At 50.0% G+C, this 27,571-nt stretch overlaps 1 protein-coding gene and 1 long non-coding RNA gene across 12 annotated transcripts in view; one reads left to right on the top strand and one right to left on the bottom strand.

The window, feature by feature from the left end:
- KAT6B (lysine acetyltransferase 6B) overlaps positions 1–2,483 on the bottom strand; it is a 139,881-nt gene extending 137,398 nt beyond the window's left edge. For 2 of the 10 annotated variants that reach the window (XM_077346008.1, XM_077346013.1), the window contains exon 1: positions 916–1,129. The gene's annotated coding sequence lies outside the window, so the exon portion shown is untranslated. Of the gene's footprint in view, positions 1–192; positions 329–915; positions 1,130–1,305; positions 1,327–1,951; positions 2,108–2,458 lie in introns of those variants that run through there. The other 8 variants (XM_077346014.1, XM_077346015.1, XM_077346016.1 and 5 more) reach the window with 6 other exon arrangements.
- Positions 257–27,571, top strand: LOC143841574 (uncharacterized). Of its 2 annotated transcripts, XR_013232728.1 has the most exons (4): positions 257–375; positions 10,073–10,229; positions 26,521–26,678; positions 26,794–27,571. It is a non-coding gene; the product is annotated as an uncharacterized LOC143841574 (long non-coding RNA). The 2 variants fall into 2 exon arrangements; XR_013232727.1 differs by lacking the exon at positions 257–375 and having other exon boundaries at positions 9,796–10,229.

The following is a 27,571-nucleotide window of genomic DNA, read 5'->3' as shown; positions in this document are numbered from 1 at the left end:
ATGGGGGAGAGGGGGGAAATTAACATTCTCCAATTTTCTCGGGGGGGGGGGGGGGATTAAAATGTGCCAGCTGACACCAGCCCAAACCCACGGCCAGCCGAAAGCGATAGCATCAATGAGAATCACAGGCAACTGCTTGGGGAAAATAAAGCACGCTAGAATTCTTTCCTCAGACTCCTCCTTAAAACCAACCTTTTTTCACATGTTCAAGAAAAAGCTGGTGCACCATAACGACTTCAAACACATATCCGTCACCCCTCCCCAAACAAAGAACGCAGCCCTAAAGCAGGATCCTCCTTCACCACCACCGCCGCCACCTTCCTCTTCCCTCCCCGAGGATGGAATTCACAAGGCAGAGACGCTCCTTTGGGCCAGGTCAGGAGGGCCTCCAGATTTGGGGGGCAGCCTTTGGGAGAGGAGGACAGCAAAGTCCCTAGAGACCACCACAGAGAGAGAGAGAGAGAGAGAGAGAGAGAGAGAGAGCCTAATGCAGGGGTAATCAAACTGCGGCCCTCCGGATGTCCATGGACTACAATTCCCATGAGCCCCTGCCAGCGTTCGCTGGCAGGGGCTCATGGGAATTGTAGTCCATGGACATCCGGAGGGCCGCAGTTTGACTGCCCCTGGCCCAATGTCTAATCTCCAGCCGTCATTCCGGGAGAGCTCCAGGCCTCGCCAGGAGACTGGCAACCCAGCGCAGCGCTTTCCCGCCACGCTCCGTAGGCCGCCGAGCGACGCGCGGAACATGCAGGCTCCTCGCAGACGGAGACCCGCCGCACTGGCAGGCAAGTGTGGCCCGCGGGGGCAAAGGCGGCGCCGATGACAGCCGGCGGCAGGCGCGGTCGTTTTCTCCTCATGCCGGGCGGGCGGGGGGGGAGCTCGGGCCGGACCCCCATCCCGGAGGGCGCCACTCACCTCCGCAGCGGGCGGCCTCGCTGCGGGAGGAGGAGGAGGAGGGCGGCGGGGAGGAGCCGCCCCGCAGGAGGCCCCCCCGCCGCCGCCGGAGTCGCCTCAGCCCCGCCGGACCTCCCCCCGCAGGCCGCCGGCCCCGGCGCGCCTCCCCCCGCCGCTCCGGGCGGCCGCCATTTTGTTTCGCCTCAGACGCGACACTTAATGACGGACCGAGGCAGGCTCATTAGCGCCTCAGAGCGCCGGCCCCCGCCCCCGCCGCCAAGCCCCGCCTACCGTATTACCCGGGGCGCCGAGAAGTTCATTGGCACGCGCGGCCCGTCAATCACCCTCGCCCCCGCCCCCTTCGTTCCCCGCCACGCCCAACCGACGGCGATTCGCGTCCATCGGCCTCACCTTGTTCCCGCCCACCCCATCATAGGCGTTTAAAGGGAAAAAAAATCGCTCCTGGCAAGGGGCTCCCGCCCCAGACGGGAGGGGGACGCTCTGCCTATTCTCATTGGCCCCCGATTACAAGTAGCGACAAGAATATCACGGATTGGGCTTTCTCATAGGCTGTCTGCGCCGTCCGTCAAAGTTCAGCCCTATCCGTATTCGCCTCCTGGCCGCGCCGAAGTTTGTTCGCTGGCAAAGCTGCCCAGGTTCGTCCGTCACAGCAGGCGAAGGGGAGGAAGAGCGCTTTGGCGCGTTCGAGGCGGAGGGGCGCGCGACACACACTAATAACTAGCGCCCCTTTAAGTCTTTGAGTTTCACGCCGCGTGTACTCGGAGCCGTCCGGTCGGGCGAGATGGGAAACCGACCTGTCCCTCCCGAGGGCCAAGCCCCCCCCCGTCCTCCTCCTCCTCGTGGGGGCGGGGGGACAATACGGACGCCGCGCCCCCCGCCCCGGGCCACGCGCCCCTCGCCCGCCCCGTCCCTGCAGGGTGAGGGGGGGCAGGAGGCTTTGGGCGCCCCCTCCCCGAAGAGCCCCGCCGCCCCCTTCCCCAGACCCCCACGTGCGCTGCCCCACCGCCCGCGCGCCCCCTCGCCCGCCGCGCCGCACCTGGGCACCGCCGCCGCCGCCGCCGCGCTCGCCCGGAGGGATGTGGCCGCTGCCCGGAGGAAAGCAGCCGGCGGGAGGGAGGCAGGAGCGACGCCGCCACCACCGCCGCCGCCGCCCCCCTCCTGGCCGCAGCAACCCGAGCCGGAGCGACGCGCGACGCACCCGACCCCCTCCCCAAAAGCCCGAGACGGCGCCCGGCAGGCAGGCAGGCAGGGACGACCCCCACCCACCCTCCACCCCGCCTCAGCTCCGCAGCCAAGCGCCGTGGCAGGGAGGTCCCCCGCGCAGAGGGGTGCCTTTGGCCAGCCCCCCCAATCTCCCCCCAAAATGAGGGGAGACCCCTCGCCAGGCGCGCGCACGAGGGGGGGCAGCGAAGGCTTGGGAGGGAGGGAGGGAGGGAGAGGGGGCGCCGCAGACACGCGCAGGCGATCCGGAATGTCGGGGGGGCACAGGCATCGCCTCCCCCCCCCCGCCGCTAATCGCCCACCCCCCACCCCCCAGTCCAACCTGGCGGGGAGCTCCGTGGGCGCGCCGGACCGGGAGAGCGGCTAATTGGAAGGTTAATCTGCCGGGGCTCTGACAGGCGGGCCCCACCCCGCTCCCCCCACCCCCACCCCGCGCCCCCCCCCCCGCTTCCCCCCTAATCCCTTCCCGGCAAGTGGGAAACTGAGCTGCTGGGGGAGGGGGAGGGGGTCGCCCCTGAGGAACGCCTCCCCCCTTCCCACCTGGCCCCTGACTGGGGAGGGCAGAGGGGCAAGAGAGCGGGCTCCAAGGGAGGACTTGACAGTGGTCCTCATGAGTTCTCCTTCTGGAAAGGATGGGGAATTTTTTTTGCAGGGGGTTGGAGGGCATCTAAAAAACCACAAACCCTCTGCCCTCATTTAGACAATCGGTGGGAGGGAAGTCAGTGCTTCTCCTGGACTCCAGAAGACTTCTGCAGCTGCTGCCTCTGTGCATTTCCTCAGGTGGAAGTACCACTGATTTCATGCAGGGTTAGATCTGCCTCCTCAATAAAACACATGCTGGAGAGAGAGAGAGAGCGCGTAGGATGGCGGGCACGGGTAGAGATATGGCTCGAGTTCTCACAAGCTCTAAACAGCAGCCATGACATAGGGGTAAAGGCCTGCCATCAACCAGGGAGCGTAGGAGCCTGAGAATAGCAGCTTGGCTTCTCTCCTTTGTGTTCTGAAGAAAGAAGCCAGGGTGGATGTGTGACCACAGCAGAGAACACACACCCCTCAGTGTCAAAACCATGACTTATGCTTTTGCCTTGAACCTGGTTCCTGTCATTAGCAAGCCTTTGCCAGTTCTCTATGCATGCATCTTTTGTAGCGCTTTGATTTTACCCTCGTCACCTCACCTTGGATTCTGGTTATTGTCCAGAGTAGGTGTGAATGTAGCAAGCCTGGAACCTAGGCTCCTTTGCCTGAGAACTGCTCTGTCTCCCAGGCTCCTTGGGCACTGGCAGGGATGCCAGGCAAAGGACTGTCCATTTTGTCAACAAGGAGTCTTTCTTGCCCAAACCATTTGGCACCGGGAGGAGCTGTGGGCAAGGGGTAGATAAGAGCCAGTTAAGTTAGGATTTCTAGTCTTAGCAATAACCCTACGATGATAAGTTCATTATTCTTCAATAAAGAGATTTTCCTCAAATGAAGTCTGCTAAGAGGGAATAATTGACACAACCTCACAGATTTCTAAAACTCACTTCATCTACAATTTGCATCACCATGTCTGACTCCAGTTATGGGGACCCGACTCCTAGGACAGCATGGCTCCAGGTGAAGACATGGAAAGAGTGAGACAGAGATGTCTAAGTCCAAGGGGAACAAGCAGGCCACCACTGTGCAGAAAATGTCTTAGAGAGGCTTCAGAGAGTGTTTCAGAGATGAATAAAAATCTTTAAAGTTCCCGCGGCGCAGGGCACCGCGAACTAAATAAAGTACTAAGGGCTTGTGGGGAGGAGTTAGGGCGGGACCCGTCCGGGATAAAAACTCGGAGAGGGCCACTTGGCCAGCCCCGGACTCCTGCCCACACTCCGTCCCCATATGGCTCGCTGCCGGGAAAGGAGCACCCTGCTCCTTTCCTGGCAGCGAACCATCGCCCTTCCCTCCCCAGCACGACTCCCTGCCACCTCGCCTACAAATGGCCCCGCCGCCCTGCTGCCTCCCCGACCGGCGGCATGCCAAGCTTCCCCCCATCTCCGCGGCCTGCCAACGACCTCCGCCGCTGCCAACTCGATCCGCCACGCCACCAACACCAACGGACCGATCCCCGCCCAGCCTCTCCGCCACACACATGACCCGCACGCTCGACCCCGTCGCTCAACACAAGATGACAGCCTCATCCCCTCGCGCCGCTAACGCTCCCTCTCCCTCCCACCATGGCGACGGTGAGTCTCCCCTGCTCACGACCGCCGCGACAAACGCCTAGCGCCCACTGTATTCGGCCTACAGCGGGCTTAATTTCTAGTTTCTATATATGTTTGGAGGCTCCTAACACCCCTATTCTGAGAAAGGAGTTGTTATTTAACTTGTATGCAGAGCACATCATGAGAAAGGCAGGGTTAGAGGAGTCACAAATTGGGATCAAGATTGCAGGAAGAAATATCAACAACCTCAGATATGCAGATGATACCACTCTAATGGCAAAAAGTGAAGAGGAACTAAAGAGCCTGTTGCTGCAGGTGAAGGAGGAGAGTGCAAAAGTTGGCTTGAAACTCAACATCAAGAAAACGAAGATCATGGCATCCGGCCCTCTCAATTCCTGGCAAATAGATGGAAAGAAATGGAGATAGTGACAGATTTTATTTTTCTGGGCTCCAAGATCACTGCAGATGGGGACTGCAGCAAAGAAATTAAAAGATGCTTGCTCCTGGGGAGGAAAGCTATGGCAAATCTAGACAGTATCCTAAAAAGCAGAGACATCACCCTGCTAACAAAAGTGCATTTAGTCAAGGCTATGGTATTCCCAGTTGCAATGTATGGGTGCGAAAGTTGGACCATAAGGAAGGCCGAGCGTCAAAGAATTGAGGCTTTTGAACTCTGGTGCTGGAGAAGACTCTTGCGAGTCCCTTGGACTGCAAGGCGAACAAACCTTTCAGTCCTAGAGGAGATCAGCCCTGACTGCTCTTTAGAAGGCCAGATCCTGAAGATAAAACTCAAATAATTTGGCCACCTCATGAGAAGGAAGGACTCCCTGGAGAAGAGCCTAATGCTGGGAGCGATTGAGGGCAAAAGAAGAAGGGGACGACAGAGAATGAGGTGGCTGGATGGAGTCACTGAAGCAGTCGGTGCAAACATAAATGGACTCCGGGGAATGGTAGAGGACAGGAAGGCCTGGAGGATCATTGTCCATGGGGTCGCGATGGGTCGGACATGACTTTGCACCTAACAACAACAACAGTCCAACCCCCTGCACAGTGCAGAAACTCACTACTACCCGCCTACCCACAGTTACCCCAATTTCATGCCCGAGTGATCCCTTACCCCCACTACCAAAAATCTCCAGAATTCAGCCTGGCCTGGAGGGAATTCACCTACCATCCCACAGTGATGATCAGCAATTCTCTGGGTATGAAGGAAGGGCCACAAGAGACAAACACTGTCACATCCCTTCCTGCCCACCCACTCATAATCTGCCTAAGTTCATAAAATCATTTCTGTGGGATGGCCTCTGATTAAAAACTTCCGAAGAGGGAGTAACCACCACCTCCCGAGGAAGCCTGTCCCATTGAGGAACTGCTTTAATTGTCAGGAACTTCTTCCGGATGTTCAGCCGAAAAATCTTTTGAATTAATTTCAACCCATTGGTTCTGCTCCAGCCCTTTGGGGCAACAGAAATTGCCTTTTAATTTTTTGAAAATCAGTACACTGTAACCCGACATGAGTCATAGCACAGCTTGAGAGAGAGAATTGCTGTTTTTCTGGCCCAGAGAGAAAAAACATTTGATGTCTCTGACCTTGTCCTACACTCACACATACTTTGAAACATTCCTCTAAGATGTGTTACAGTGAATGTTTGAAATCTGATAATCCCAGATGAATTCTGTGACTGTCCAAAAGCCCGGAAATGTATTGGCAAGCTCAGTATGCACAATTTTGGGGGGGACTGTCAATATTCACTCAATTTTTATGTTAACTATATAAGCACGTATATGTGTATATACATGCAGAGAAAGGAGCACATTTTAACAACTGTGCCAGAAAATTTGAAAGGTATCTTTCACACCTTTATTGCATAATTAAAAAGTTTTAGTCACAATAAATAAATAATAGATACCAGTTAATGCCAGATGCCTGAAATTTCCACAAATATAATGGAATAAAAAAAAATCAAAAAGTTTGTTTGTATTAAATGATACACAAAATAAATGTATATTTCAGGGAGCTTATTGGCTAATAAATACTGGATCTCATCTACTGTTGAATCATTTTGGCCTTGCAAGATGGGACCCATCAAAAGGGACCACTGCTTGCAAAATAGTGGACACATAATAGTATTATGTGTGAAATTATTTCTGGTTCACCAAGATGAGAAGCATTTTGGTATCTCCCTTTAACTACTGCTGATGGAAAGATCTTCATCCTAGCCATCATGGAAAACATGGTGATGAATTGGATTTAGTAGATTTTACAAATGTTGGGCCATAGAGTTCTCAGCAAACAGGTTTTGGAATGAAGTCTGAGAAATGGGGTTCAAATTTCTGCTCAGCATTGGGTAGCCAGTCATTTTGGGAGCCAGGAAGTTTGGTTGCCCACAGGTTCAGCTCAGGTCCTGGGAGTCTCCCATCTGACCAGCCAGATCTAGGTGATCCGGTGAGGCTTGTTACTTGTGTGTAAGGAAAAGGTATGATTAAGTTAAGTTTGTCTGGCCGTTGTGTCAATGTTCTCAACCCTTTTAATGGGGTCCTTCAGGGCTGTGTGTTTGTCTCCAGTGCTTGTTAACATCTATGTGAAACCGCTGGCAAAATGCATCCAGAGATTTCAGGGGAGGCATTGTCAATATGTTGAAGACACCTAGTTCTGGCAGGGGCTCCTGGGAATTGTAGTCCATGGACATCTGGAGGGCCGCAGTTTGACTACCCTTGTAAATAGACTACGCCACATTTAAACTGCACTTGGAGGCCCATAAGCCTGAGATGAAGGCCCATGCCTCCTCAGGGTGTCCAAAGCTGCTTTGGATGTCCTCCTAAAGCACAAAGTCAGGGAGTTTACCGCACAACTGGGAGGAGAGAAGGCCCCTTTCACAGCTGTGCCAATGGGGCTACCATTTCTTCACCCCCAAGTCGATCTAATTAGAGAGCTGTCTTCATGTACATGATTTGTAGTGGAGAATGGCAGGTTGGGGGAGAGCTAAGCACCCTTTCATCTAAACTTGCTGGTCTGGAAAGTTTTATTTAAGGGGAAAAGTTGTCTGGGCTGCATTCATTGGGATAAGGGTAGAATGTCCAGGTTGAAGTCTCCCCTCTCCCATGGAATCTTATTGGGTGATTGTGGACTACAGACTCAACCGAAATTACCTCACAGGGTTTTTGTGGGGTGGAAGAAGAGACCCGAAATCCATGGGGTTTCTGACCCACACACATCCAGACACAGAGGCACAAACTAAGTCTCAGCCAGTCTGGCCAGCAAGGATGTTTCCAGGACAAGAGATCCAGAGAACCGAACTGACTCCTGATGCTGGGTTCAAAGTAAAAATTTCCCCAGCAGTAGACCAGAGGTCAGTTCCCAGGTGGTCCCTCAAGAGGTGGGAGTGGGCTTCAAATGGCTGCCAAGAGCTTGTTGCTTCCTAAGGACACAAACAGATTGCACCCAAAACTGCTCTTCAAAGTCCTTCCAGTTCTGAGCTGCCCTTCAACAGCGAGGGTGAAGCAGGCGGGACTGAACATTGTCCCATGTGTGCCTGTTTGGGCGGTTCTCCCAGCCCCACCCCTTCATGTGACTACTTCCTTGAGGAAGGCATGGGGGAAAAGAGGAACAAATGATGTCAGTCTGAGTTAAAGCCCAAAATAAAAGTACACAAGAACTGGTGCAAAATTTTGCTCTAGTGGTCAGGAGTGTGGACTGCTAATCTGGCAAGCCGGGTTCGATTCTCCGCTCCCCCACATGCAGCCAGCTGGGTGACCTTGGGCTCGCCACGGCGCTGATAAAGCTATTCTGACCAAGCAGGAATATCATGGCTCTCTCAGCCTCACCCACCTCACAGGGTGTCTGTTGTGGGGAGAAGAAAGGGAAGGCGACTGTAAGCCGCTTTGAGCCTCCTTCGGGTAGAGAAAAGAGGCATATAAGAACCAACTCTTCTTCTTCTTCTTCTTCTTCTTCTTCTTCTTCTTCTTCTTCTTCTTCTTCTTCTTCTTCTTCTAATTAACAACCCCCAACCACACACAAACACACAATAAATCCAATACAGTTGGGGATATGGTGAGATCTTAACCAGGAGGGAAATAAAGATTGAATTAAAAGATCTACACAGAAGTACGGTGTGCTTAATTAAATCTTTACTGAAATTAGAAGGCTCTGAAGTGTTTAATATGGCTGGACAGCTCCCTCCCGCATTCTTGGCATGGCTTCACTTTCAACACTGAAGGCCCCGCTCTCTTTCCATACAGCGTTGGACTCACAGGGGCCTTACGCACTAGTTCTACCAGAAGACCTGTCCTCACGTTCCTCTTTCAAAACAAACTAACAACACCAACAATACAACAAATTACAATTAAAACCTGAAAAGAACTTTTTATGAAAACTCAAATTTCCATGTGAGTTACATTCTAACAAAAGCCAGCAGCTGTAACAAAATGAAAGGGACGTTTTGCTTATGAACCGATGGATTTGCATCAATACAATTACTTTCTAATGGTAAAATCAGAATCCAGGAACACCTTTAAGACCAACAAAGATTTATTCAAGCACTCTGTGTTTGCACTCAAAAGCCCTGAGTAAATCTTTGTTGGTCTTAAAGGTGCTACTTGAGACCAAAACGGCGACCCATTTGAATCTTTCTAATGCTAAGAGCCTAATGCTGGGAGTGATTGAGGGCAAAAGAAGAAGGGGACGACAGAGAATGAGGTGGCTGGATGGAGTCACTGAAGCAGTCGGTGCGAGATTAAATGGACTCCGGGGAATGGTAGAGGACAGGAAGTCCTGGAGGATCCTTGTCCATGGGGTTGCGATGGGTCTCACACGACTTCGCAACTAACAACAACAAGAACAATGCTAAGATGCTAAAAGATCTAGACGTGGGGTAGTCAACCTGTGGTCCTCCAGATGTTCATGGACTATAATTCCCATGAGCCCCTGCCAGCATTGCTGGCAGGGGCTCATGGGAATTGTAGTCCATGAACATCTGGAGGACCACAGGTTGACTACCCCTGCGTTATGGCAACCGTAGCAGGGAATTGTACCATCCTCCAATTCATCTTATCTTGCAAATGGCCCCCTTTCTTTCTCACTGTGACCTCTGCTAGGAAACTGTTCTCTCGCTACCAAATATGAAGACAACGAAGGGAAGCGGTTTTCCCAGGAGGATGTTCCTTGGCTCTCTAAACCAACAGCCAACCTTATCATCCAGATAAGAAAACAAGCGACGTGGGAAAGAATATCTAGAAAGGGGGTTCCTTAGGGAAGGAAATCAGTGCAGGTGTTGCCTGAAATCTCATCAGATCATTAGGCACAAATGACCAATGCAGTCAGGGGTAGTCAACCTGTGGTCCTCCAGATGTCCATGGACTACAATTCCCATGAGCCCCTGCCAGCAAATGCTGGCAGGGACTGATGGGAATTGTAGTCCATGGACATCTGGAGGACCACAGGTTGACTACCCCTGCTGTAGCTTAGACACAACAGAAAATGTCAGAAGAAAGGACTGGCCGAACACATCCCCAAGTGGCTGGAGGGATGTCTGCAGCTACTCCAGATCCAAAACCATCTATGATTTGCTTATCCTTCTATCCCTTCAAAATTGTTATCACCTGTCCAGCCCTAGGATTGCACTTTTCTAGTACTCAGTTGTGGGCACTTGACATTCAGTCAGGAAAAATAGCAGTTTGAAAGGTGTCAACTAAAGGTCAGCACAGATGCAGAGATGTTCCTAGTGACCCACCTTCCTTTCTTTTTTCTTTTTTAGGAAGCAGCTCACACAAGAAGAAAGCATCGTAAAAATCCAGGGAGAGTTCAGTTCCGTAATAATTCAGGGAAGGTTCAATTTTTTGGTGTGAAACATCTTCTGGGATCCTCTGGGACAGAAATGGGTATGGACATAACATCGGTGGTCCCGCCCCAAGGTGAGCGCCAGAAGGAGGGTTGCAGCCAGCAGAGGAGGCTGAGGCTACAGTTGAGGTGCAGGTGGTGCCTTGAAGCTGCTAGGAGTTGCCCCGCAACCCCCACGAATGCTGCGAGGAGAGGCACTGCCCCTAAAGTTGCTGGGAGCTGCCCCGTGACTCATGCCACCACTACAGGGCACCACCCCTGAAGCCGCTGGGGGCCTCCCCACAACTTGTACCACTGCTTCAGGGTGATATGCCCCCCTGAGCCCCGCTGGGGGGGTGCCCCATGATTCGCACCATTGCTGAGGGGCGAGGCACTGCCCCTGAAGTTGCAGGGGGACACCCCACGACTTGCACCACCTGTGGGCTGAGGTGCTGCCCATGAAACCGCTGGGGGCCGCCCCACAACTCACTCCACCACTATGGGGTGAGGGGCCGCCCCTGAAGCTTCTGGAGGCTGCCTCGCGACTCTCCCCACCACTGTGGGGTGAGGTGTTGCCCCTGACGCTGCTGGGCTCTGCCCCGCAACTCATGCCACTGCTGTGGGGTGAGGCACCTCCCCTGAAGTCGCTGGGGTCGCTGGGTGCAGCCAGAGGAGGCCGGGGCTCTCCTGCTGTAAGATGTAAGGAGGGAGGGGGGAAGGAGTGTGTGTCTGTCTGTCTGTCTGAGAGGGAGAGGGGAGGGATTAGGGAGGAGGTTAAGGAAGCTAGAAGGAAGGAGGGAGAGTGGAGATGGAGGTGGGGGTGGGAAGGATTCTGCATAAGTGCGTAAGATAAGGTCACCAGATTGTCCCACTTTTGGAGGGACATCTGGGGGCACCTGGCAAATTGTACTTATGTTGAAATTAAAAATATATATTACAATACTATTTTTGTGTTTTATGTGTTCTATGAAACTTTTTGTTGCTCCATATAGACCACATTTTTAATAAATAACCTCCCCCCCCCCCCCGTCAATGGTGTCCCACTTTACCAATGTTGAAATCTGGTCACCTTAGAAGAGAGAAGGAGCGGAAAGGTATGCATTCCAGATATCTGTGAGAAGCAGGCTGTCACAACTTGTTTTTCTTACACTGATCATGTAAGTTTGGGTCTTGCCAAAAACATAAGCTTTCATGATGCCAAGAATAATTGTATTTGGATCAGCCAGATGTGTTCTGATTGCTAGTCAGCCAGAGCTGAGGATGTTTGTGGAAAGTGCATACAACTGTCCCCAAAGCTAGAATCCTGCAGGCACTTACAGATGGGGTTAGTTCAGCAACTTGCAAGACCTTGTAATAGATCTTGATCATCGCAGACTTCATGGGTGAAGGAGAAGTCCCAGGCAGCCAACCAAGCTCTCCCATGCCTGGTCTCTCCATCCTCTTTGCTCCAGGCATTCTGGAGGAGCTCATTGGCAAAGGGCAGATTTCACTTATGAGTTCTTTGGTGGCCTTCACTGCCAGATCCTTTTCAGGAACCCTTTTGGGTTTTGGGTGCCATGTGCTCAGCCAGCAGCCTGCCCTGGGTGCTGAAGGCCCACTAATTGAAGGGTCTTCTGAGATCTTTCTTTTTTTATTGTAATGATTTTTTTTATTTTCATAAAGATAGAAATATAGGATGCAACACGAGTTATTGATACAAAAAGCAGTAAATAAAATATAATCATCATTTGAAAATATACGACCCCACATTGACTCCACAGTGATATAAACTTTTGCCCAAAACTCTAAGAGCCATGAGTCTAAGAGCCATCCACATTTCCACTACATTAAAAAAAAAAGGCCTGTTTAGATATACAAAAGAAAAGTTATTATTAATCAACTTACTTGCGAGATCGTAGACCTCACGTTAACTGCTTGATACAATCTAAGAGCTATCCTGGCAGATATTTCTAGGTTTAAGTTAGATGCTTAACATTAAACATTTCTTATAGAACAGTATGAGTTTTGGCCCTGTATCAATACCCTGATGAAGGGAGAGGAAAGTAGGGCTTTGCCTTAAAGATGTACAAAGAAAAAAAATTACAAAAGGATTTCATAATTTCTCCTTATCCTTAATACAGATACATCTACAAACCATTTATACTTGACCCATTCTAAGAGCCATCCTGACAGGTATAAGTTGAGAGCTTTGCATTTTCTACAGATCAATATGAGCTTTGGCCCTATAACAATACACCAATAAAAAAAATAACACTAACGATTATATTACCTATATGCCTACTAAGGAAAAGAAACAAGAGAGAAAAAAGGCACTGCTTCCCCTTTTTCATAAAAATAGCAATGTAGGATACAGTATATGTTGTTAAAACAGAGAATAATAAGATTTCCAGGTTTAGATTAAATGCTTAACATTAAACATAGAACAATATAAGCTTTCAGTCTTCTATAGCTTCTCCTTATCCTTAATTCTTATACATCTACAAAACAATTTATACTTGACCCATTCTAAGAGCCATCCTGACAGGTATATTTTCAGATTTAAGTTGAAAGCTTAACATTAAACATTTTCTACAGGTCAGTGTAGGCTTTGGTCCTAGAACAATACACTAATAGAAGAAAGAAAAAATAAGGGGGGGAACCCCATTTTATATTTCCAACACTAATGATTATATTACCTATATGCCTACAAAGGAAAAGAAACAAGAAACAAGAGAGAAAGAGACACTGCTTCCCCTTTTTCATAAAAATAGAAATATAGAATACAGTATAACATTAAACATAAAACAATATGAGCTTTCGGTCTTCTTAAGGGGGTCTCATCTCGAGGCTTGCTACATCTTGTCGTTCCCGTAGTCTTATATTCTGTCCCATTGGCCTTTGGCGTAGAAAGTGCAGTTGTACTCTTTCCCGCAGAATATGCATCGATAAATCTTGAGGCCGTTGCACCTCCTGGACTCCAGTACCAATACAATTTTTTCCCCAAAGAGCTCCTTTAAATCGGTTACTTTCACTGCAGATCCATATTTCTTTTGATTGATTTTTGTACACTGTTGCTTTGAGATGGCTGTATGTCTTTTTAAAAAGGGTGTCCTTATCTGGGCTGCAGAACTCCGGCATCCCATTTTCCGTCTCCAGAATTTCAGATTTCTCTTCTACTGTTGGTTTTCCACCTTGTTTAGAGCTGTCATCAGCCACTGTTATTGATCCATCATTCCTGTTAAAGACTTCTTCCTTGGCATCTTGGATCTCCTTGAAGATATGAATTTCAGATTTCTCTTCTGCTGTTGGTTTTCCACCTTGTTTAGAGCTGTCATCAGCCACTGTTATTGATCCATCATTCCTGTTAAAGACTTCTTCCTTGGCATCTTTGATCCCCTTGAAGATATGAATTTCAGATTTCTCTTCTGCTGTTGGTTTTTCACCTTGTTTAGAGCTGTCATCAGCCACTGTTATTGATCCATCATTCCTGTTAAAGACTTCTTCCTTGGCATCTTGGATCTCCTTGAAGATATGAATTTCAGATTTCTCTTCTGCTGTTGGTTTTCCACCTTGTTTAAAGCTGTCATCAGCCACTGTTATTGATCCATCATTCCTATTGGAGACTTCTTCCTTGCCATCTTGGATCTCCTTGGAGATATTTTTGACCAATCCATCTATAAATACTTTGTAATCTTGGGTTTGTATCTCTATTAGATGAGCCAAATCTTTTTAACATAGACATGTTTTTTACTTTAAAAAAAAACGGCCTCAAACAATTTTACAAGTGGCCAGTAGAGGTCCTCTGTTTTATCCTCTGGCATGTGACGTATTGAAGTCAGTTAAGGCAGGTATTCTCGTGCTGGCACAGAGTTCTCGTGAGATCTTCCCATTCACAGCTCTTATCTCTTATTTCCGAAAACCAAAACAATTACAATAAGATCTTTTGCCAATTAATTTGAGTTGATTTGAGTCCTTCCTCTGCTTAGTTAGGAGAATTAGCCTGCCTCATAACGAGGTGGCTTCGGGCAGAGCAGAGTAAGAGGAGGGGGGAAACAAAGGGCTTTGATGCAGGAAGAGAGACGGAGAAAAGAAAAAAAAACGAGAGATACTTGCAGTAAATGATGTTTTGGAACTCAGCCGATGTCCTCCCCTCAGTTCAAAACGTTCATTTGTGGTAAATCATTGTGTAGGGTTGAAGCAGATACTTTAAGATTAAAGAAAGGAAAGAAAGTCCGAGATAGAAAATGGCAGTCGTCCTCTGGACCTGGAACGCTGACAGCCTATAATCCAGGGAGATATACTCCCTAAAGGATTGGAGACGGCCCCAAGAACTTCCTGGGTAGAAAGGTGAGGTGGGGTTTGCGTACCCCTCCTCTTTTCTGCCAATTGTTTGCGCAATTGACCCCTGTCAGGCTTCAGAGATAGCAGAGCAGATGCCCTGCCACCCTCTCAGGACGACATCTTTAGCCACACCCCTTCTGAGATCTTTCTTGATGGCTGAAGGGTTAGACACCATGACATCCCTGCATTCCAAAGAGGCCTCATCAAGCTGAACTCTGACAATCAGACTAAGACTGATTATGACCTGAGGACCTCCCCAAATTACAACTGATCTCCAGACTACAGAGTAGCCCAAGCTCCACCCCCAAATGTCCAGGAATTTCCCAAGCCAGAGCTGTTGACCTTAGTACTGATGTATATTAGAATCCCATCCCAAGAGACGAAGAAGGTGAGGCTGCATGATAACCTGGCTCCCTTACCCATATTGTACAATGCCAAGCCTATATGGAACAGCTACGCTGTATAATATAAATAGCTAAGGCCTAGGTGGGCAGGGAGTGGGTAGGGACAGTCCAATCTTTGGACCAATAAGAAGGCGACACAGCCCCCCCCCCCCAGCCCAGCTAGGGGCAATCTGGCGGGCTCGCAGTCAGTTTGCTCCTGGCTGCTGACAAGGACACAGTAAGTCACCTGGGGGGGGGGGCGGCCTCCTTTCCCCCTTAGGCTGGGAAGCCCTCACACCGCTTCGCAGAGCTGGCAGGAGGCTGGTGAGTGTGTTCCCTTCCCACTCCCTTCAGGCCTGCTGTGAAGAAGCCTCTAACACCCCCAGACTTTCTGAGAGCAACACAGAGGAGTATGTGGGCATGGGTATGCTTTCCTTTTGAGGGGGGGAAGATTTTCCCTTCTGCCTAACCGTTGGCTGACAAGGAGGCCACAGAAAAGCCCCTTCTCACTCAAAATACTGTTCTAGCTGGCCTCGCTGCTGGAGGGAGGAGGCAGCCAAGCAACTCTCTGTAGATCTGAGGCCTACCACACAGGGTTGTTATGCAGATGAAACTGGATGCTGTTGCAGAGGTTCTTTTGCCTCCTGTTTCATCTGCACAACAACCCTATGCAGTAGGCCTCAAATCTGCAGAGAGTCACACAGAAGAAATACACATGGCTTGGCTGTTTCTTCCCTCCAGTAGTGAGGCTGGCCAGAGTAGTATTGTAAGTAAGAAGAAGCTTTTCTGTCAGACAATGGTTTGGCAGAAGGGGAAAGCTTCCCCCCTCCTCAAAAGGAAAGCACACCCATGGCCACAAAATCCTCTGCATTGCTCTCGGAAATGCCTCCCTCACCTCAGTCCGGGACTGTCAGAGGCTCCTTCACAGCAGGCCTGAAAGGGGGGGGGAGCACACTTACAAGCCACCTGCCATCTCCATCAGTGGTCTGAGGCAAACTGAGGGAAGCTATTGGACGTGACAGTTAGGCCTGTGCAGCTCTTTCTGCATGGGGAGCTGATCTTTATACTCTGCAGATGAGCTGTAATTCCAGGAGCTCTCCAGGCCCCACCTGGAGGTTGGCTGCCCCTGGACTGGAAATATTCCTGGAGGTTTGGAGGTGGGACTTAAAAATCATACAATGCCTCAAAGTCTGGCCATCAAAGTAGCCATTTTTGCCCACAGAGCTGATCATTATAATCTAGAGATGATGGTAGAGCCTTGCAGACAAAGGTTGGGGTGGAGTGGTACGGGTGTGTCCCTCCTGGGCTATGGCCTTTGGCCAGCCTTTACCAGCAACTGTTTCTATTCTGGGGCACAGACAGACCGATAGACAGACCAGCATCAATCCTGTGAGTCTGGAAAGTGTAGGAAGATCTAAATAAAGAATATTTGCAGCCTGAAACTGTAAATAGTGAACATGTAAATGGCTAGAGAGACGTGGGTACTGAAGAGACTTTTTTCAAGCTTGGCCTTGTAAATAAAAAACAGTACTTACCAGGAAGGTCCTATGAACTCAAAGGCATAAGTGGCCCAAAATTTAAGTGGAGTTAGCTTTACAGGAAAGTAGACAATGAGACATTGGGGGAAAACTAGGTGATCCACTTTTATTAAGCGACGACTTGGCCTTGCGGACAACAACAGGGACTGCAGTTGCCAGCAGTAGGCCTCAGGCTTCAGAAGGGCAGACATCACCAGCCAAGCAACCAAAGGGTGTCTGGGGCCACATGCATTCCTTTCGAAGGGTTGCATGTGAGGGGAGAGAGCTTTCCCTTCAGCCTAACCTCCTGGAGATTAGCTGTACTTCCACGGAATTCTCAGGCCCCACCTGGAGGCTGGCATCCCTTAACCTCAGTGGGATACAATGCTACACAGTCACCCTTTCAAATCAGCCATTTTTGCCTGGGGAGCTGATCTTTATTGTTGGGAGATGAACAGCAATTCCAGGAGATCTCCAGGCCCTACCTGGAGGTTGGCTGTCCCTGGTCTGAGCATATTCCTTGAAGTGGGGCTTCAAAAGTGTGTAATGCCCCCAACAGCCACCTAGCACCCCCTGACCTATTTCAGGTCAAGACAACATTGCAGAGGAGGTAAGGTTGCCAGATTGGTGTAGGTTCATGTTCTGGAATTCCACACTACCTAGGTGTGCATAAAACTTACTAAGAACAAGACTGCTGAGCACAGAGAGACCTTCTCTCAGGGTTGCCAGCTTTCAAGTAAGGCTCTCTACCCTACCTCCCTCACGGGAAGTCTGTTATGGGGAGAGGAAGGGAAGGCGAATGGAAACTGCTTAAGAGACGCATGAGGCCTGCTGGGTGACTGTGGACCATTCCCAGTTCTCTTAGACCTCTCACAGCCCCACATCCCTCACATGTTGTCTATTTGGTAAAGGCAGGATTACTTCAGAAAGTCTTAGGCATATGAAGCGTTTGCAGGGTTATTGGTTAGAGTGGCCCGGCTGGTTGTTTTGGCCATTGAGTATTTAGTACCTTAATTAGCATGTCTGGTCAGCCTGCTTGTAGATCTGTACATGGAAACAGGTATCTGTACAAATTAGCTAACTGCAATGTAGCTATTTTAACTACCTAGGTGCCTGTGATGTGTTCACTCATGGGTCATTGCGTCTCACTCTCCAACCCTACTCTTCAGTTTATTATTTTCTAATGCACTCAGGAACAGAATACTTTTTGGGGGTCTTTGCAATCCTTCCTTCCTTCCTTCCTTCCTTCCTTCCTTCCTTCCTTCCTTCCTTCCTTCCTTCCTACCTACCTACCTACCTACCTACCTACCTACCTACTCAGATTTATATACCACCCTTCCCTGAGGGTTCAGGGTGGCTTACCACAGTTATATTTTACAATAACTTAAAATTTTAAGTTAATAATTTAGATTTAAAAACAGTCAAAAAAGCCAAAGATTCACCGCCATTCCTCTATTCAGGGAAGAAGGAGAATAAAGTGCCTTGCCAGTACATTCTTGGCCGTCTCCAATGAGGCGTTCTTGGTTGTTGCAGGGAAGCCAGCTCCTTGGCACTACACGTGGAGACCTCAGCCATAGGCAATAGTCTGAAGAGGGTTTTCATTTAGGCTAAGCCGCTGTCAATGCTGATGGATGCAGGCTGGCCTGCCAAATGTTTATGCTACGAAAATATCCCAGGACTCTGTTGTTTCTCCTTGTACTAATTCCGTTTCCTCCACGTGGTGAGAAATACTCGTTGGGTACCGGAGTGCTGGAAGCATCAGCCCCTCATCTGAATGGGAGTGTATGTCACAACGGGCAGCTCTCAATGAGGGAGGAAATCCCTGAAAGACCCTCCTGCCCAGCTCAGGGGGCTCAGATGAGAGTCAAGATGGGCTGGAGACATGTTCATCTGCCTCAACACAGATGGCTGCATTCAGGGATGGTGCCTGCTAAGGTGGACCACAAGCTCTACCTCTCCGTCCCTTCACATGTGAGAAAGAAAGAACAGCACGTTTAATCTGAACGCACAATGGTTTAATTCCCTCTGCTCATCAGCATTATCAGCCGAGAGCCGGGAGCAGCCGGAACCAGTTCCAAGGGGTGTTCACACTTCACTGCCGCTGAGCTGGAATTTTTCTGACTGTGGCACAGAAGGCAGTCCAGTAATAAATGCTTCATCTTTCCCCAATCATCCCAAATTATTCACATGAAAGATCCTCTTTTCTCTCTTGGACTCTAATGAAGCTCCCGTTGAAGCAATTATTCACCCGCTATTCTTGTATTGTCTAACAAGGAAATCTCTGAAGCGCCGTCATTAGAGGAGGACGCAATTGGCTCAGCCCGCCTTCCCTGCCCCCCCTTTCTTTTGCTCTAAAAGTCATTGCTTTTAGCTGGCAATTTCCAGTCCTATAATCTGATGGAAAGCGATAAAATGAACCCGGCTGCAGTGCTGAAAATGAGAAAACACTTCAGATTAGGGGGAATATAATTACGGTGTTCATGACATGGATTTTCCCCCTCAATGATAAAAGTAAACAACTGAGCGAGGGAGGGGGGAAGTGCAGAAAAACAACATTTAGACTTTAGTGGGATAATTAATTTGGCAATTAAACACATTTTGTATTCTGCGTTTGTCCTCCAGAGCACACAACATATGTGGAGTGTGTCAACCCACAAGCTCAATTTTTGACTTGATTTCCTCCGACCGTGAGCAGTGTGATAGAAAGATGCCTTGCTTGAGGTGGATTTTTAAAAACAAAATAGCTTTTAATGGTGGCCATTGGACTGATGTGTAATAAATAAATAAATAAATGTACCTTACTGTACACCAGAAGCCCACGAGAGACAGCTTGGGTCAAACAAGCCCAGCCAGTGCACAAATGGAATGGTGAGGAAATGCAGAATGCAGGAAGTTCACATCTCCCTGCCCACCCACAGCGACCCCAATTCCATGCCCAGAGAAGTGAGAGACAGAATCAAACCAACACTGGGGTAGCCGTCACCAAAGCAGTGCTATTTTCATCTGGACGGCAAATCAGTTTTTCTATGGCCAATCAGAAATGATGCTGGGCGAGAGGCCCACCTGGCCCCACCACCTTTCCAAAGCACTTGGAAGGTACCAGCTGAAGTGCTGATGAGCCCCATGGTGCCTGTGGGTGCTATTTTGGGGACCCATGCCCTAACATCTTCCCATCTAGGCAGTAGACAGAGCTGTCGACATTATGTGGGAGGAGAGGGACACGCCTGAGCAGCTTCCTTAGTTTGATATGAAAATAATGCAGAAGGTCAGAGAAAGACAGAAGGAAAAGAAAGGTGAAAAGAAAGGTGAAATTTGCTCAGTAGTAAAAAAATACTTGGAAGTTCTTGAGCTTTCCTGGCAAATTAAAACCAGAGTCCAGTAGCACCATCATGACAGTTCATAGTCTGACGAAGAGTGCTTGCACTCAAAAGCTCACTCCTTGAATAAATCTTTGTTGGTCTTAAAGGTGCCACTGGACTCTGATTTTATTGTGCTACTTCAGGCCAACACAGTTACCCATTTGAATCTTTCCTGGCAAATGTCAGGCTGTTTTGAAGTGTCTGATTTGAGCATGATTACCAGCCACCACAAGAGCCTCTTGTGGCGCAGAGTGGTAAGGCAGCAGAAATGCTGTCTGAAGTTGTCTGCCCATGAGGCTGGGAGTTCAATTCCAGCAGCTGGCTCAAGAGTGACTCGGCCTTCTATCTGTCAAGCGCAGACAAACTCACAAACAAACATCTATGATAAGAAAGCTTTAATTGGAAGTAGATCTGGTCACTATAACATTCAATGTCAAGACTGTTTGATACTAGGACAGCAAGCAGTTATCAATACAATTCTCCCACCCAAACCCAAGTGTTCCCAAGGGAGGGGGGGACCCCTCACCCAGGTGCCATCCCATGCTTCCTGCCAAGGTGTTGAGGTTAGCCCGGCCTTGGTCAGGCCGGCGCCTCAGGCTAACAGATAAGATGTTTACAGGAACTGGTCAACATTGTTTCACAGCGGGGAGACTATGCAGTGTGAAAATGCAAAGGATCAAAGCAGGGGGGGGAATCAAAGGGAAACTACAGGCATAAGCATTCTGGTTACATGGGAACGTTTCTGTAAAGGTACAGAACCTCAAGATGGAGTCTCTTAGGTTCACTGAAACTCAAGCATGGCAGAGAGCAGGGACTGATCATAGAATCATAGAATCATAGAATCATAGAATCATAGAATCATAGAATCATAGAATCATAGAATCATAGAATCATAGAATCATAGAATCATAGAATCATAGAATCATAGAATCATCTGAACACCGCCCGTGGCGCTGCGGGCGCCACGGACTAAATAAAAGAGTAAGGCGTTCTGGGGCGGGATGTGTCCGGGATGAGGAAGGGTCCGGATTGGACCCTTTCTCATGACAGACAATCGGAGGGAATGCGCCTGCCGATTATTCCCTCTGATTCCCAGCCCCAGCAACTGCAAGCCGCGCGCAGCGTGGCTCGCAGTTGCTCCTTGCCAGACGCCGCGCAAGGCGCGAAGAGCCTCGCGCCGCATCAGGCCGCCGCCCGAGGGAACCTCCGGCAGCCGCGCAGAGTGCGGCTGCCCGAGGCTCCCTGCCCGAAAGAGCCGTCACCTGCCCCTAAACAGAGCCAAAAGAGACGCAAGTGATGTCCTCTGTGTTTTCCGGCAACTCAAGATTCCTCACAATGGTCTCCACCATGTCCTCGCAGCCGCTCCCGGCTCGCTTCCTGCCCCGGCTTCTGTGGCGCCGCCTCTCACATGATCGTGCAGCCAACAAGGTTCCAGGGAGAAAGAGTCCACCGGCGGCCCTGCCAGCCAGCGCCCGATGTGCAGGCGTGGCCCGCGGGCGCGGCCACGACCCGTGGGCGCAGCCCGGGCGCGGCCCAATGCGCGGGCGCGGCCAGCGGGTGCGGCCCGGGCACGGCTCCCGGGCGCGGCTCCCGGGCGCGGCTCCCGGGCGCGGCTCCCGGGCGCGGCTCCCGGGCGCGGCTCCCGGGCGCGGCGCGGGCGCGGCGCGGGCGTGGTCCGGGCGCGGCCCGTTGCCCTGCCGGTTGGGGACCACTGCATTACAGAGTGCACAGAGACGACAGCCTGGTCAGTTTTACGGTAAGCCTACTGCCCCGCTGAAGATTGCACTTTCCCCAGTATTCTCCCAAGTGAGACAGAACAGCTCTTTAAGTTTCCTCTGAGCACTATTAGGCAGAGAGGTCTTCTTTCCAAAAATACAAGTTAAGATATTTCTAATTCTGCTTGCATTAAGTCTCTGGGTTCAGACAGGGACACTCCAGCTCCAAACCACAAGGCAGCTCAGTTGCACACAAAAGAACTGGACCGCAATAGGCAGAACTGCCAGGCCTGAAATACTTGGTTAATCAACACTCCATTGTTTATAATGTATGTTTGGGATTGGGTCATACCCCTCGAATGATTGGTTCCTTTAGTCATTGTGGAGAATCACAACAGCGGCCTTAGAATCCAGGTCTAGGCCTCACGTGCATTTCCTTAGAATAGTCAACAAACTGCCCATGGACATAACATCCTTCCCCTCATAAGTAAAAATGAAACTTTATCCACACTGAAGGTACTGTGGCTGCAAGCACACCCATTGAAAACAGTGAAGTTGTATTGATGAGCCAGCCAGTAGGAACCAGTGCATCTCTGCTAGCAGTTGTGGCAGTGCCAGAGGAATCGTCCTTAGAACAGTCTGGGGAGAACAAGACATCCTGAGAAGTGGTGGGTTCCGCTGACATTGGTTCATGCGCTGAGCAGGGTGTCACACTTCATTTTGAGCTCAGTTATCTTATTTGCTCCTAGAAACAGGCTAGGTGAGTGCCGTATGAATCCCACTTGATAGGAACTGCCAGATCAAATTCTCCAGTGTGGCCGCTGATGGACATCATCTCAGTCCTTTGGTTAGGCTCTCCAGGGATGGCAGGGCACCAATGATTTCAGTTGCTAGCCAGGGCTGCCTACTTAGCATAGCGTCAGGCCGCTGAGCGCGGCTGCCCGGGGCTCCCTGCCCGAGAGAGCCGCCGCCCGACAAGGTCAGTTTCTAGCGCCCGCTGTATTCGGCATACAGCGGGCTTTATTACTAGTAGAATCATAGAGTTGGTCTGACCAGTGCCGTATACAATGGGGCTATGACATCTTGTGATTTTGATGTGATGCCCCTGTTGATGCAGCCCAAAATGGCATTTGTCTTTTTTACTGCTGCATCACACTGCCTGCTCATGTTTAGTTTACAATCCACAAGTACCCCAAGGTCTCATTCACACACAGTGCTACCTAGAAGCGTATCCCCCATCCAGTAGGCATGCTTTTCATTTTTCCTTTTCCCAAATTGCCCAATTCTTTTCTGGCCCAGAGAAATTTTTGGAAATGTACTCAAGTGGGTGCAATTTTCCATCCCCCCCCATCTTGGAGGATCCCGGCCCCCATGGCCACATCAGAGGAATCTACTTGCACCGTAAATTGCTTGTGAGGGTCTGCATGGGCCAGCACCGGCTCTGAAGTGAACAGAGCTTTCAGACTGTCAAAAGCCGCCTGACAACGGGGGGACCATTCCAGCTGGGTCGGGCCGCAGTCTTCCCCCCCCCTTTGGTCTTTAGCAAATCGGGTAGCGGAAGGGCATCCTTCACGAAGTTGGGGATGAAGGAACGGTAGAAGTTGGCGAACCCCAGGAAACTTTGCAGCTGTTTCCGCGTACGGGGGGGGGGCTCCCAGGCCAACAGGTCCCGGACCTTCCCAGGGTCCATCTCTATCCCTCCACTGGAGACGCGAAAACCCAGGAACTCCACCGCCTCCTGGTGAAACTCACACTTCGAGAGTTTTGTGTACAAGTGATGCGCCCACAGCCGGCGCAGCACCTCGCGGACCAAATACACGTGTTTCGCAGGGTCTTCTGAATACACCAAAATATCATCCAGTTAAATCAGGGCCCCTTTGTACAGCAGGTCATGCATGACCTCGTTAATCATGTTCATGAACATGCCTGGAGCGCTGGCGAGGCTGAACAGCATGACGGTACACTCAAACTGTCCCAAGGGGGTGTCAAAGGCCGTCAAGCATTCGTGCCCCTTCTTGATTCTTATGCAGTAGTAAGCCTCCCTCAAGTCTAATTTGGTGAAAATACAGGCCCTCCCCAAGTGTCCCAGCAGGTCTTTGATCAGGGGCAAGGGGTAGGCATTGCACGACGACACCGCATTCAGCCCCCTGTAGTCTGTACAGAGGCGGAGGGAACCATCTTTTTTCTGTACAAATAAGACCAGGGCAGCCAAAGGAGATGTGGTAGGACGAATAAATCCACGCGCTAAATTTTTGTCCAGAAATGCTCTCAACTCTTTCATCTCTCTGGGGCTCATAGAGTAGAGCTTAGCTTTGGGAAGTGGCTCCCCGGGTTTGAGTTCAATGGTGCAATCAGTCTTATGATGGGGGGGGCAACTGGTCACACTCTTGCTCCGCGAACACATCTTGCAAGTCCCAGTACTCTTTGGGCAAACCCTCCGGCCCCGACTTAGCCACCACGGCCACTTCAGAGACCCTGCGCTCCTGGGATTTGTGTGGCGGTGCGACTCGCACCCCGGTTCTAGAAAGCGGCCCGTCCCCTTGCTCCAATTTATTGTAGGGTCGTGTTTACGCAACCAGTCCAACCCTAGGACACATGGGAACGCCGAACTGGGTGCCACCACGGGTTGAATCTTTTGCCAATGGTTCGCAATGTCCATTTCTAATGGGAGCATCTTGCTCACTGCCTCCCCCCCGGGGCATATTTCCCGTCCAGCTGGGCAAAACTAACTCCTAACGACCTGGCCAACGGGGGGGTTAATCAAAGTCTTGGTACATCCAGAGTCCACGATACACCGGACCCTCACCTGCGTCCCCAATTTTGGTACAGTCAAAGTCACAGGGAGGAAGACTAAAGGGGGAGCACTCACCGAATGTTTCCCCCTGCCCGGGACCTGCTGGCGGGGCTTCTTCACAGCAGGTTGTCCTCGTTTCCCGACAGCTCGCCTGAGGAAGCCTCCTCAAAACCTTTCTTTTGCAAGAAGTCCCCTGCCCATCCCAGTCTCTCGGTGCTCCCCTTTTGCCTCAGCCCCGCAGGATCAGCTAAGATCCCAGAAGAATTCCAGAGGTTCACTTGTGTAATGAGGGGGGAATAAATCTACGGACTCACAAGAGCTGCAGAACAAACAGTTTATTGCAACTCAATGCCAACTAACATAGGAACTGAAAGCTAAGGAAAGGAACAAATTCAGGGGGCAGAGTTTCCTTATCAGGTTTCAGTTAATTCTTTGCTGTACATTTTACTACATTCACACACACAGGCACAAAGTGCAACAGGAGAAAACGGGAGAGTGCAGACGGAGCTCTTCTGCCAGGTCTATGGTTGAGGCTGGCGCGCTACGGAAGATCTGTTTGACCCCCCTCAGGACAAAAGCCATTGCTATGTGAATGGCGGACTTGGGGTTTTATCTGCCTTTCCTTACCTTCTTTTTTGGGGACAGAATTGAGAATTTATGGTTCTTTGCATCATCTTATTGTCTTTTATCTGCTGTATTATGTCTATGGTTATTAGGGGTATTTTATTGGGGGTTTTAGACTCTTTTAACCTGCTATGTAAGAGCCTCTTGTGGCGCAGGGTGGTAAGGCAGCACACAAGCAGTCTGAAAGCTCTGCCCATGAGGCTGGGAGTTCGATCCCAGCAGCTGGCTCAAGGTTGACTCAGCCTTCCATCCTTCCGAGGTCGGTAAAATGAGTACCCAGCTTGCTGGGGGGTAAACGGTAATGACTGGGGAAGGGAATGGCAAACCACCCCGTATTGAGTCTGCCAAGAAAACGCTAGAGGGCGTCACCCCAAGGGTCAGACATGACTCAGTGCTTGCACCTTTACCTTTACCCCGCCACAAGCCGTTGGGAGTGGCGGGTAAAAAAATCTAATTAAATAAATAAATAAATGTGCTGCGTTTGATGACCTCCACCGCAGCCTGCCAAGTGACAAGGCAACCCACCCCCCAAAGAAACAGACTCCCCCCACAAGAAAACCCTTGAAGGCAATGCCAGAATGCCCCTCCCCAAATCTGGAATAGCCACTGAAGGGCAAAGCTGAAGGCAGCACGGAGGGGGGGGGGCAGGGGGCTGTGGGCAGGAGGCTTCCCTCTGAACAGCAGCAAGGAGCCGGCACATGGGAAAGGATCCCTGGGAGAGACATTCATGCTCTGGCACTGGAATTGCCACCCTCAAAGAGGAGGACAGTCCCTGGGTGTACTCAGATGTTAAAAATTAGCTTGATTTCTATGCAAAGGAAGTTTGGAGTTCAGGATAATACCAGCAAATGTTTCCAGCCAAGTGAAGGTCTCGGTTGCTTCCAGAGTTCCAAACTATCCCTGGGAAGGTGTCCTGCTATTAATTGTGCTGCACAAAGAACAGTGCCGGTTGTGCCCTGCTACGGCCCTTATGAATCCTTAAACTGGGCCTGGGCTTTACTCAAAAGCAATTAAACTGCAGCCACTTTGGAGACACTGTCAGGTCCTTACCCTGCAACGGATGTCACTTGATGCCTTTTTGATGGTTCACTGTTGTATTTTGTATTGTTGGCATTTAATGAAAACGCTTCACATAACTGTTGCAATCATGGGGCATGTTGGTAGGTGGACTTTTATGCTACTCTTGCAAAAGTCTTTATAGGGAGTCAAATTCAAATTAAAAAAACCTTTAATGGCATATAAAAAAGTCTATATGAAGCTAAGTAGTTGTTTATTTGTAATTCTTAATGATGACATAGTTTTAAGATAAAACAAACAGATGAAGTAAAATAACGATAGCCAATCACACATTCATCCATCCAGTGCTCAGTCATCAGTCCTTCACACCAACTATAAACGCCTGTGGATTAGAATTATTCCTAGCTTAGCTGATTATCCGTTTGTGTCACCGTGGCCAAGAATTCGGCTACTAGTTCTGTTATTCCTGGGGATTTATCAGCTAGTAAATATTGAGTGAGTCTATCCTTAGGGCCAGAGAGGTTTACAGTGATGGGAACAATAAATCGCTGCCTGAGCAAGTAATGCGACGGACAATAAAGTAAAATATGCGATACTCAGACTCTGGTTGGCAGAATTTACATAATTGTTTTCCGTCGGTACATTACTATATTATAGGCAGTCAATGGAACTGCAAAGGAAAAGCTGGCCTCCGTTATCGGTCACAGGAAAAATGGCTCACCTCCTGCCTCCTGACACCCATGTGGACACCTGTTATACAGACAGACACCATGGACCAGAGACAACATCCAGTGGCCCAGCTCCTGTTTAGAAAGGTCAGCTTCACAATGAACTTGGGGGATGACCTGGGCCGCTGGCTCCGGCTCATTTATGATTTGCACGTTCCCAGACTGGCTTGGCTCCATTTTTACTCCTCGTTTTCTTTTCCAGGACCCAGACTGTTCGGCAGCTTTGGCAGCTGACAGCTATTAACCGTCACAGTCCAGTAACCAGAGGATAGTTAGAGCAGCATTAAATATTTGCACTGTGCGGAAAAGCCCCTGGGACGCACTGCACTCGAAGGAGACCCACCGTATTGTTATTCTGATCTCTCTCCTTGCTGTCGGGGATGGGGAATGTCTCCTGCTGTGGCACAACACAACACTTGTCCTTTGTGCTGGTTCTGTGACACCTGAAGAACCAAGACAAGCCTTTCTTTGGCTGGCTTGCTTTGGGAAGGTTTTGCTTCCTCTCTATATTAAATTGCTGCACATTCCCCTTCCCCAAGAGGACACTCATGGGCTGAAAACTGAAACACCGAGGGCGTTTTCACTGGGGTGTGTTGTGGGGTTGTTTCATGAGTCCAGGTAGTCTGGGGTGGGAAATGGATTGTGTGTGGAACATGTGCAAGGGCCAGAGACTAGCTGAACAGAAGGGTCTTGTAGTGTGGCTGGGGCATAGTGACCACAAAGCCGTGCAATTTATGATGGAAAAGGACTGTGTGTGCTGAATGATACTTAGGCACTAAGTAGTCAAAATTTGGCAAGAGTTATACAGAGGAAAAATTTGCACAACTGATCTTGCAGAATTTGCTGTAGATTTATTCTGCGCTGGGCTTTCTCCTGTCCTCAGTGGAAAAAACCTAGCTCATTTGTGGGTTTTTCCCAAAGGGAGGCTTAGCAAAAAGTAATACGTAGAAGCCCAAGACCAGCACTCAGTATTAAAGATA

This window comes from Paroedura picta, chromosome 7 (genome assembly GCF_049243985.1).
Source record: "Paroedura picta isolate Pp20150507F chromosome 7, Ppicta_v3.0, whole genome shotgun sequence".
In the NCBI taxonomy this organism is placed as follows: Eukaryota; Metazoa; Chordata; class Lepidosauria; order Squamata; family Gekkonidae; genus Paroedura; species Paroedura picta.
Note: the sequence above shows the minus strand (reverse complement) of the source record. Positions and strands in the feature narration are given on the sequence as shown.